The sequence below is a fragment of the Oncorhynchus keta genome, unplaced genomic scaffold, assembly GCF_023373465.1.
Source record: "Oncorhynchus keta strain PuntledgeMale-10-30-2019 unplaced genomic scaffold, Oket_V2 Un_contig_4383_pilon_pilon, whole genome shotgun sequence".
NCBI lineage: Eukaryota > Metazoa > Chordata > Actinopteri > Salmoniformes > Salmonidae > Oncorhynchus > Oncorhynchus keta.
Window position 1 is genome coordinate 341,582 of NW_026287744.1, and position 8,419 is coordinate 350,000.

The 8,419-nt window shown below is 42.7% G+C and overlaps 1 pseudogene; it reads left to right on the forward strand.

Moving 5' to 3' along the window:
• The first annotated feature begins 313 nt into the window (after positions 1 to 313).
• Positions 314 to 412, forward strand: LOC127924644 (uncharacterized; annotated as a pseudogene).
• Positions 413 to 8,419: the final 8,007 nt, after the last annotated feature.

Consider the following 8,419-nt stretch of genomic DNA (forward strand, 5'->3'; position numbering starts at 1 on the left):
GGCAGGCTGGCTCAGGGTCAGGGCAGGCAGAGGTCAGTAATCCAGGGTAGAGTCAGTAAGGTACAGAACGGCAGGCAGGCTCAGGGTCAGGGCAGGCAGAGGTCAGTAAGGTACAGAATGGCAGACTGGCTCAGGGTCAGGGCAGGCAGAATGCTAAAAAAACTAGAAAACATGGACCGGAGAAAACACGAGTACGGTAATAAACATACTGGTAGGCTTGACGAGACAAGATGAACTGGCAACAGACGTGTGCTCGCTTTGGCAGCACATATATTTGTAAGTCGCTCTGGATAAGAGCGTCTGCTAAATGACTTAAATGTAAATGTAATATACTAAAATTGGATCGATACGGAGAAGATTAGCATGGCCCCTGCGAACTGGCAACAGACAAACAGAGAACACAGGTATAAATACACTGGGGATAAATGGGGAAAATGAGTGACACCTGGAGGGGTGTGGAGACAAGCACAAGATGCGTGTGACACTCTCTCACATACAGTTTGACACAGATGATGGGGATGCTGAGTGGCGCAGCGGTCAAGGCACTGCATCTCAGTGCTAGACGTGTCTACTACAGACACCCTGGTTTGAATCCAGGCTGTATCACAACTGGCCGTGATTGGGAGTCCCATAGGGCGGCGCACGATTGGCCCAGCGTCGCCTGGGTTTGGCCGGTGGTCGGCCAACATTGTAACTAGAATTTGTTCTTTAACTGACTTGCCTAGTTAAATAAAGGTCAAATTATAAACAAATAAAATACAATTACCGAGTCACACTACAGTGCAGTCCCAGGACGTTCAGTTCAAGACCTGCTCACCTCTCACCATTACAGTAACATTGAGGATAACATTTTTCGGGGAGTATGATATTTGTGTGTCTCAATGAATCCAGGATTATCCGTAATCATGGTAACGTCCATGTAGAAGTGTTCAGAAGACGTTTTCTATTCTAATTTACAATACAAGTGTTACACAATATATACATTTACCATTCATTTCTATTGGGCACAAAATAATCTGAATCACAACCAAAACAAACAGCAAATACAACCAACAAGTTTGTAGAGTCTCAAGCTTGATGTAAATCATTGTGTGCTATGAATATGGGACCAAATACTACACACGTGACTGCTTTAATGAATTTGTCCCAATACATTTGGTCCCCTAAAATGGAGGGACCACTGGTTGTACAATAAGTGCTGTAATGTCTAAACAGTAAACCTGATATTGATTAACCTATCCTCAAATTAAAGCTGACATTCTGCACTTTAATCTCATAGTCATTTCATATATAAAGTACTAGAGTATACAGCCAAAACAACAAACATCACTCTCCCAATATGAGTCTATAACTATCTAAGAGTCTATAACTAACTATGAGTCTATAACTAATTATGAGTCTATAACTATCTATGAGTCTATAACTATCTATGAGTCTATAACTAACTATGAGTCTATAACTAACTATGAGTCTATAACTATCCATGAGTCTATAACTAACTATGAGTCTATAACTATCTATGAGTCTATAACTAACTATGAGTCTATAACTAACTATGAGTCTATAACTAACTATGAGTCTGTAACTATGAGTCTATAACTAACTATGAGTCTATAGTCTATCTATGAGTCTATAAACTAATTATGAGTCTATAACTATCTATGAGTCTATAACTATCTATGAGTCTATAACTATCTATGAGTCTATAACTAACTATGAGTCTATAACTAACTATGAGTCTATAACTAACTATGAGTCTGTAACTATGAGTCTATAACTAACTATGAGTCTATAGCTATCTATGAGTCTATAACTAATTATGAGTCTATAACTAACTATGAGTCTATAACTAACTATGAGTCTGTAACTATGAGTCTATAACTAACTATGAGTCTATAACTAACTATGAGTCTATAGCTATCTATGAGTCTATAACTAACTATGAGTCTATAACTAACTATGAGTCTATAACTATCTATGAGTCTATAACTATCTATGAGTCTATAACTAACTATCAGTCTATAACTAACTATGAGTCTATAACTAACTATGAGTCTATAACTATCCATGAGTCTATAACTATCTATGAGTCTATAACTATCCATGAGTCTATAACTATCTATGAGTCTATAACTATCTATGAGTCTATAACTATCTATGAGTCTATAACTAACTATGAGTCTATAACTATCCATGAGTCTATAACTATCTATGAGTCTATAACTATCTATGAGTCTATAACTAACTATGAGTCTATAACTAACTATGAGTCTGTAACTATGAGTCTATAACTAACTATGAGTCTATAACTAACTATGAGTCTATAACTAACTATGAGTCTATAACTAACTATGAGTCTATAACTAACTATGAGTCTATAACTATCTATGAGTCTATAGCTATCTATGAGTCTATAACTAACTATCAGTCTATAACTAACTATCAGTCTATAACTAACTATGAGTCTATAACTATCCATGAGTCTATAACTAACTATGAGTCTATAACTAACTATGAGTCTATAACTATCCATGAGTCTATAACTATCCATGAGTCTATAACTATCTATGAGTCTATAACTATGAGTCTATAACTATCTATGAGTCTATAACTATCTATGAGTCTATAACTAACTATCAGTCTATAACTAACTATCAGTCTATAACTAACTATGAGTCTATAACTATCCATGAGTCTATAACTATCTATGAGTCTATAACTAACTGTGAGTCTATAACTAACTATGAGTCTATAACTAACTATGAGTCTGTAACTATGAGTCTATAACTAACTATGAGTCTATAACTAACTATGAGTCTATAGCTATCTATGAGTCTATAACTAACTATGAGTCTATAACTAACTATGAGTCTGTAACTATGAGTCTATAACTAACTATGAGTCTATAGCTATCTATGAGTCTATAACTAATTATGAGTCTATAACTATCTATGAGTCTATAACTATCTATGAGTCTATAACTATCTATGAGTCTATAACTAACTATGAGTCTATAACTAACTATGAGTCTGTAACTATGAGTCTATAACTAACTATGAGTCTATAACTAACTATGAGTCTATAACTAACTATGAGTCTGTAACTATGAGTCTATAACTAACTATGAGTCTATAACTAACTATGAGTCTATAACTAACTATGAGTCTGTAACTATGAGTCTATAACTAACTATGAGTCTATAACTAACTATGAGTCTATAACTATCTATGAGTCTATAACTATCTATGAGTCTATAACTAACTATGAGTCTATAACTAACTATGAGTCTATAACTAACTATGAGTCTGTAACTATGAGTCTATAACTATCTATGAGTCTATAACTAACTATGAGTCTATAACTAACTATGAGTCTATAACTATCTATGAGTCTATAACTATCTATGAGTCTATAACTAACTATGAGTCTATAACTAACTATGAGTCTGTAACTATGAGTCTATAACTAACTATGAGTCTATAACTAACTATGAGTCTATAACTATCTATGAGTCTATAACTATCTATGAGTCTATAACTAACTATGAGTCTATAACTAACTATGAGTCTATAGCTATCTATGAGTCTATAACTAACTATGAGTCTATAACTATCTATGAGTCTATAACTAACTATGAGTCTATAACTAACTATGAGTCTATAACTAACTATGAGTCTATAACTAACTATGAGTCTGTAACTATGAGTCTATAACTAACTATGAGTCTATAGCTATCTATGAGTCTATAACTAATTATGAGTCTATAACTATCTATGAGTCTATAACTATCTATGAGTCTATAACTATCTATGAGTCTATAACTAACTATGAGTCTATAACTAACTATGAGTCTGTAACTATGAGTCTATAACTAACTATGAGTCTATAACTAACTATGAGTCTATAGCTATCTATGAGTCTATAACTAACTATGAGTCTATAACTAACTATGAGTCTATAACTATCTATGAGTCTATAACTATCTATGAGTCTATAACTAACTATCAGTCTATAACTATCTATGAGTCTATAACTATCTATGAGTCTATAACTAACTATGAGTCTATAACTAACTGTGAGTCTATAACCATCTATGAGTCTGTAACTATGAGTCTATAACTATGAGTCTATAACTATCTATGAGTCTATGACTATCTATGAGTCTATAACTATCTATGAATCTATAACTAACTATGAGTCTATAACTATCTATGAGTCTATAACTAACTATGAGTCTATAACTATCCATGAGTCTATAACTAACTATGAGTCTATAACTAACTATGAGTCTATAACTATCTATGAGTCTATAACTAACTATGAGTCTATAACTATGAGTCTATAACTATGAGTCTATAACTAACTATGAGTCTAACTATCTATGAGTCTATAACTATCTATGAGTCTATAACAATTTATGAGTCTTTTTAATGCAGTGTGGTACTCGCCTCCTTCAGTCAGGTACTCAGGTGTGAGAGACAGACAGCTTGGGGAGGTTTGTATTCTTTTAGTCGGAATATAAAACCTGGCCATAGTATTGGAGCCTCTCCCAGAGGGGGTTCAGGTAGGGCCAGGTCACCTTCTCCAGTCGAGGCCCATTGAGCCTCTCCCAGAGGGGGTTCAGGTAGGGCCAGGTCACCTTCTCCAGTCGAGGCCCATTGAGCCTCTCCCAGAGGGGGTTCAGGTAGGGCCAGGTCACCTTCTCCAGTCGAGGCCCATTGAGCCTCTCCCAGAGGGGGTTCAGGTAGGGCCAGGTCACCTTCTCCAGTCGAGGCCCATTGAGCGTCTCCCAGAGGGGGTTCAGGTAGGGCCAGGTCACCTTCTCCAGTCGAGGCCCATTGAGCCTCTCCCAGAGGGGGTTCAGGTAGGGCCAGGTCACCTTCTCCAGTCGAGGCCCATTGGAACCTCTCCCAGAGGGGGTTCAGGTAGGGCCAGGTCACCTTCTCCAGTTGAGGCCCATTGGAGTCTCTCCCAGAGGGGGTTCGGGTACGAACCGGTCACCATCTCCTCCCAGGCCCGTAACCGTGCCAACAGGACTCCAGGAGAACCTATTCACCCTTGAATGATGGATGCATCCCTCCGCCTCCCCGTTGGCATGTAATGATGTAATGATTAATGCTACAACATGATGGATGGAATGCTCACTCATATAGGAAGAGAGAGAGAGGCGCACATCACACCCTCCTTCCTCTGGCAGCTGACTGTCTCTGGTTGTTTTCCCTGCTGTGTAAATTACACAACGTCTCCTTTAGGAAGCAATCAGCAGGTCAATGTGTTTGGCTTCAGAATTCAGCGAGGGAACACTGTATGTGTCCCAAATGTCCCCCTATGGGCCCTGGTCTAAAGTAGTGCACCCCTATTCCCTATGGGCCCTGGTCTAAAGTAGTGCACCCTATTCCCTATGGGCCCTGGTCTAAAGTAGTGCACCCCTATTCCCTATGGGCCCTGGTCTAAAGTAGTGCACCCCTATTCCCTATGGGCCCTGGTCTAAAGTAGTGCACCCTATTCCCTATGGGCCCTGGTCTAAAGTAGTGCACCCCTATTCCCTATGGGCCCTGGTCTAAAGTAGTGCACCCCTATTCCCTATGGGCCCTGGTCTAAAGTAGTGCACCCCTATTCCCTATGGGCCCTGGTCTAAAGTAGTGCACCCTATTCCCTATGGGCCCTGGTCTAAAGTAGTGCACCCCTATTCCCTATGGGCCCTGGTCTAAAGTAGTGCACCCCTATTCCCTATGGGCCCTGGTCTAAAGTAGTGCACCCCTATTCCCTATGGGCCCTGGTCTAAAGTAGTGCACCCCTATTCCCTATGGGCCCTGGTCTAAAGTAGTGCACCCCTATTCCCTATGGGTCCTGGTCTAAAGTAGTGCACCCCTATTCCCTATGGGCCCTGGTCTAAAGTAGTGCACCCCTATTCCCTATGGGCCCTGGTCTAAAGTAGTAGTGCACCCTATTCCCTATGGGCCCTGGTCTAAAGTAGTGCACCCCTATTCCCTATGGGCCCTGGTCTAAAGTAGTGCACCCCTATTCCCTATGGGCCCTGGTTTAAAGTAGTGCACCCCTATTCCCTATGGGCCCTGGTCTAAAGTAGTGCACCCTATTCCCTATGGGCCCTAGTCAAAAGTAGTGCACCCCTATTCCCTATGGGCCCTAGTCAAAAGTAGTGCACCCCTATTCCCTATGGGCCCTAGTCTAAAGTAGTGCACCCTATTCCCTATGGGCCCTGGTCTAAAGTAGTGCACTCCTATTCCCTATGGGCCCTGGTCAAAAGTAGTGCACCCCTATTCCCTATGGGCCCTAGTCAAAAGTAGTGCACCCCTATTCCCTATGGGCCCTGGTCTAAAGTAGTGCACCCTATTCCCTATGGGCCCTGGTCTAAAGTAGTGCACCCCTATTCCCTATGGGCCCTAGTCAAAAGTAGTGCACCCCTATTCCCTATGGGCCCTGGTCTAAAGTAGTGCACCCTATTCCCTATGGGCCCTAGTCAAAAGTAGTGCACCCCTATTCCCTATGGGCCCTGGTCTAAAGTAGTGCACCCTATTCCCTATGGGCCCTGGTCTAAAGTAGTGCACCCCTATTCCCTATGGGCCCTGGTCTAAAGTAGTGCACCCTATTCCCTATGGGCCCTAGTCAAAAGTAGTGCACCCCTATTCCCTATGGGCCCTGGTCTAAAGTAGTGCACCCCTATTCCCTATGGGCCCTAGTCAAAAGTAGTGCACCCCTATTCCCTATGGGCCCTGGTCTAAAGTAGTGCACCCCTATTCCCTATGGGCCCTGGTCTAAAGTAGTGCACCCCTATTCCCTATGGGCCCTAGTCAAAAGTAGTGCACCCCTATTCCCTATGGGCCCTGGTCTAAAGTAGTGCACCCTATTCCCTATGGGCCCTAGTCAAAAGTAGTGCACCCCTATTCCCTATGGGCCCTGGTCTAAAGTAGTGCACCCTATTCCCTAATGGCCCTGGTCTAAAGTAGTGCACCCCTATTCCCTATGGGCCCTGGTCTAAAGTAGTGCACCCTATTCCCTATGGGCCCTAGTCAAAAGTAGTGCACCCCTATTCCCTATGGGCCCTGGTCTAAAGTAGTGCACCCCTATTCCCTATGGGCCCTAGTCAAAAGTAGTGCACCCCTATTCCCTATGGGCCCTGGTCTAAAGTAGTGCACCCCTATTCCCTATGGGCCCTGGTCTAAAGTAGTGCACCCTATTCCCTATGGGCCCTGGTCTAAAGTAGTGCACCCTATTCCCTATGGGCACTGGTCTAAAGTAGTGCACCCCTATTCCCTATGGGCCCTGGTCTAAAGTAGTGCACCCCTATTCCCTATGGGCCCTAGTCAAAAGTAGTGCACCCCTATTCCCTATGGGCCCTGGTCTAAAGTAGTGCACCCCTATTCCCTATGGGCCCTGGTCTAAAGTAGTGCACCCCTATTCCCTATGGGCCCTGGTCTAAAGTAGTGCACCCCTATTCCCTATGGGCCCTGGTCTAAAGTAGTGCACCCCTATTCCCTATGGGCCCTGGTCAAAAGTAGTGCACCCCTATTCCCTATGGGCCCTGGTCTAAAGTAGTGCACCCCTATTCCCTATGGGCCCTAGTCAAAAGTAGTGCACCCTATTCCCTATGGGCCCTGGTCTAAAGTAGTGCACCCTATTCCCTATGGGCCCTGGTCTAAAGTAGTGCACCTCTATTCCCTATGGGCCCTGGTCTAAAGTAGTGCACCCCTATTCCCTATGGGCCCTGGTCTAAAGTAGTGCACCCCTATTCCCTATGGGCCCTGGTCTAAAGTAGTGCACCCTATTCCCTATGGGCCCTGGTCTAAAGTAGTGCACCCCTATTCCCTATGGGCCCTGGTCTAAAGTAGTGCACCCCTATTCCCTATGGGCCCTAGTCAAAAGTAAAAGTCTAAAGTAGTGCACCCCTATTCCCTATGGGCCCTGGTCTAAAGTAGTGCACCCCTATTCCCTATGGGCCCTGGTCTAAAGTAGTGCACCCCTATTCCCTATGGGCCCTGGTCTAAAGTAGTGCACCCCTATTCCCTATGGGCCCTAGTCAAAAGTAGTGCACCCCTATTCCCTATGGGCCCTGGTCTAAAGTAGTGCACCCCTATTCCCTATGGGCCCTAGTCAAAAGTAGTGCACCCCTATTCCCTATGGGCCCTGGTCTAAAGTAGTGCACCCCTATTCCCTATGGGCCCTGGTCTAAAGTAGTGCACCCCTATTCCCTATGGGCCCTGGACTAAAGTAGTGCACCCCTATTCCCTATGGGCCCTGGTCTAAAGTAGTGCACCCTTTTCCCTATGGCCCCTGGTCTAAAGTAGTGCACCCTTTTCCCTATGGGCCCTAGTCAAAAGTAGTGTACTATATAGGGGATAGGATGTAATTTGGTACTCCTTGTCACCGCCCCTGCATGCATACCAGTGAGGACAATATC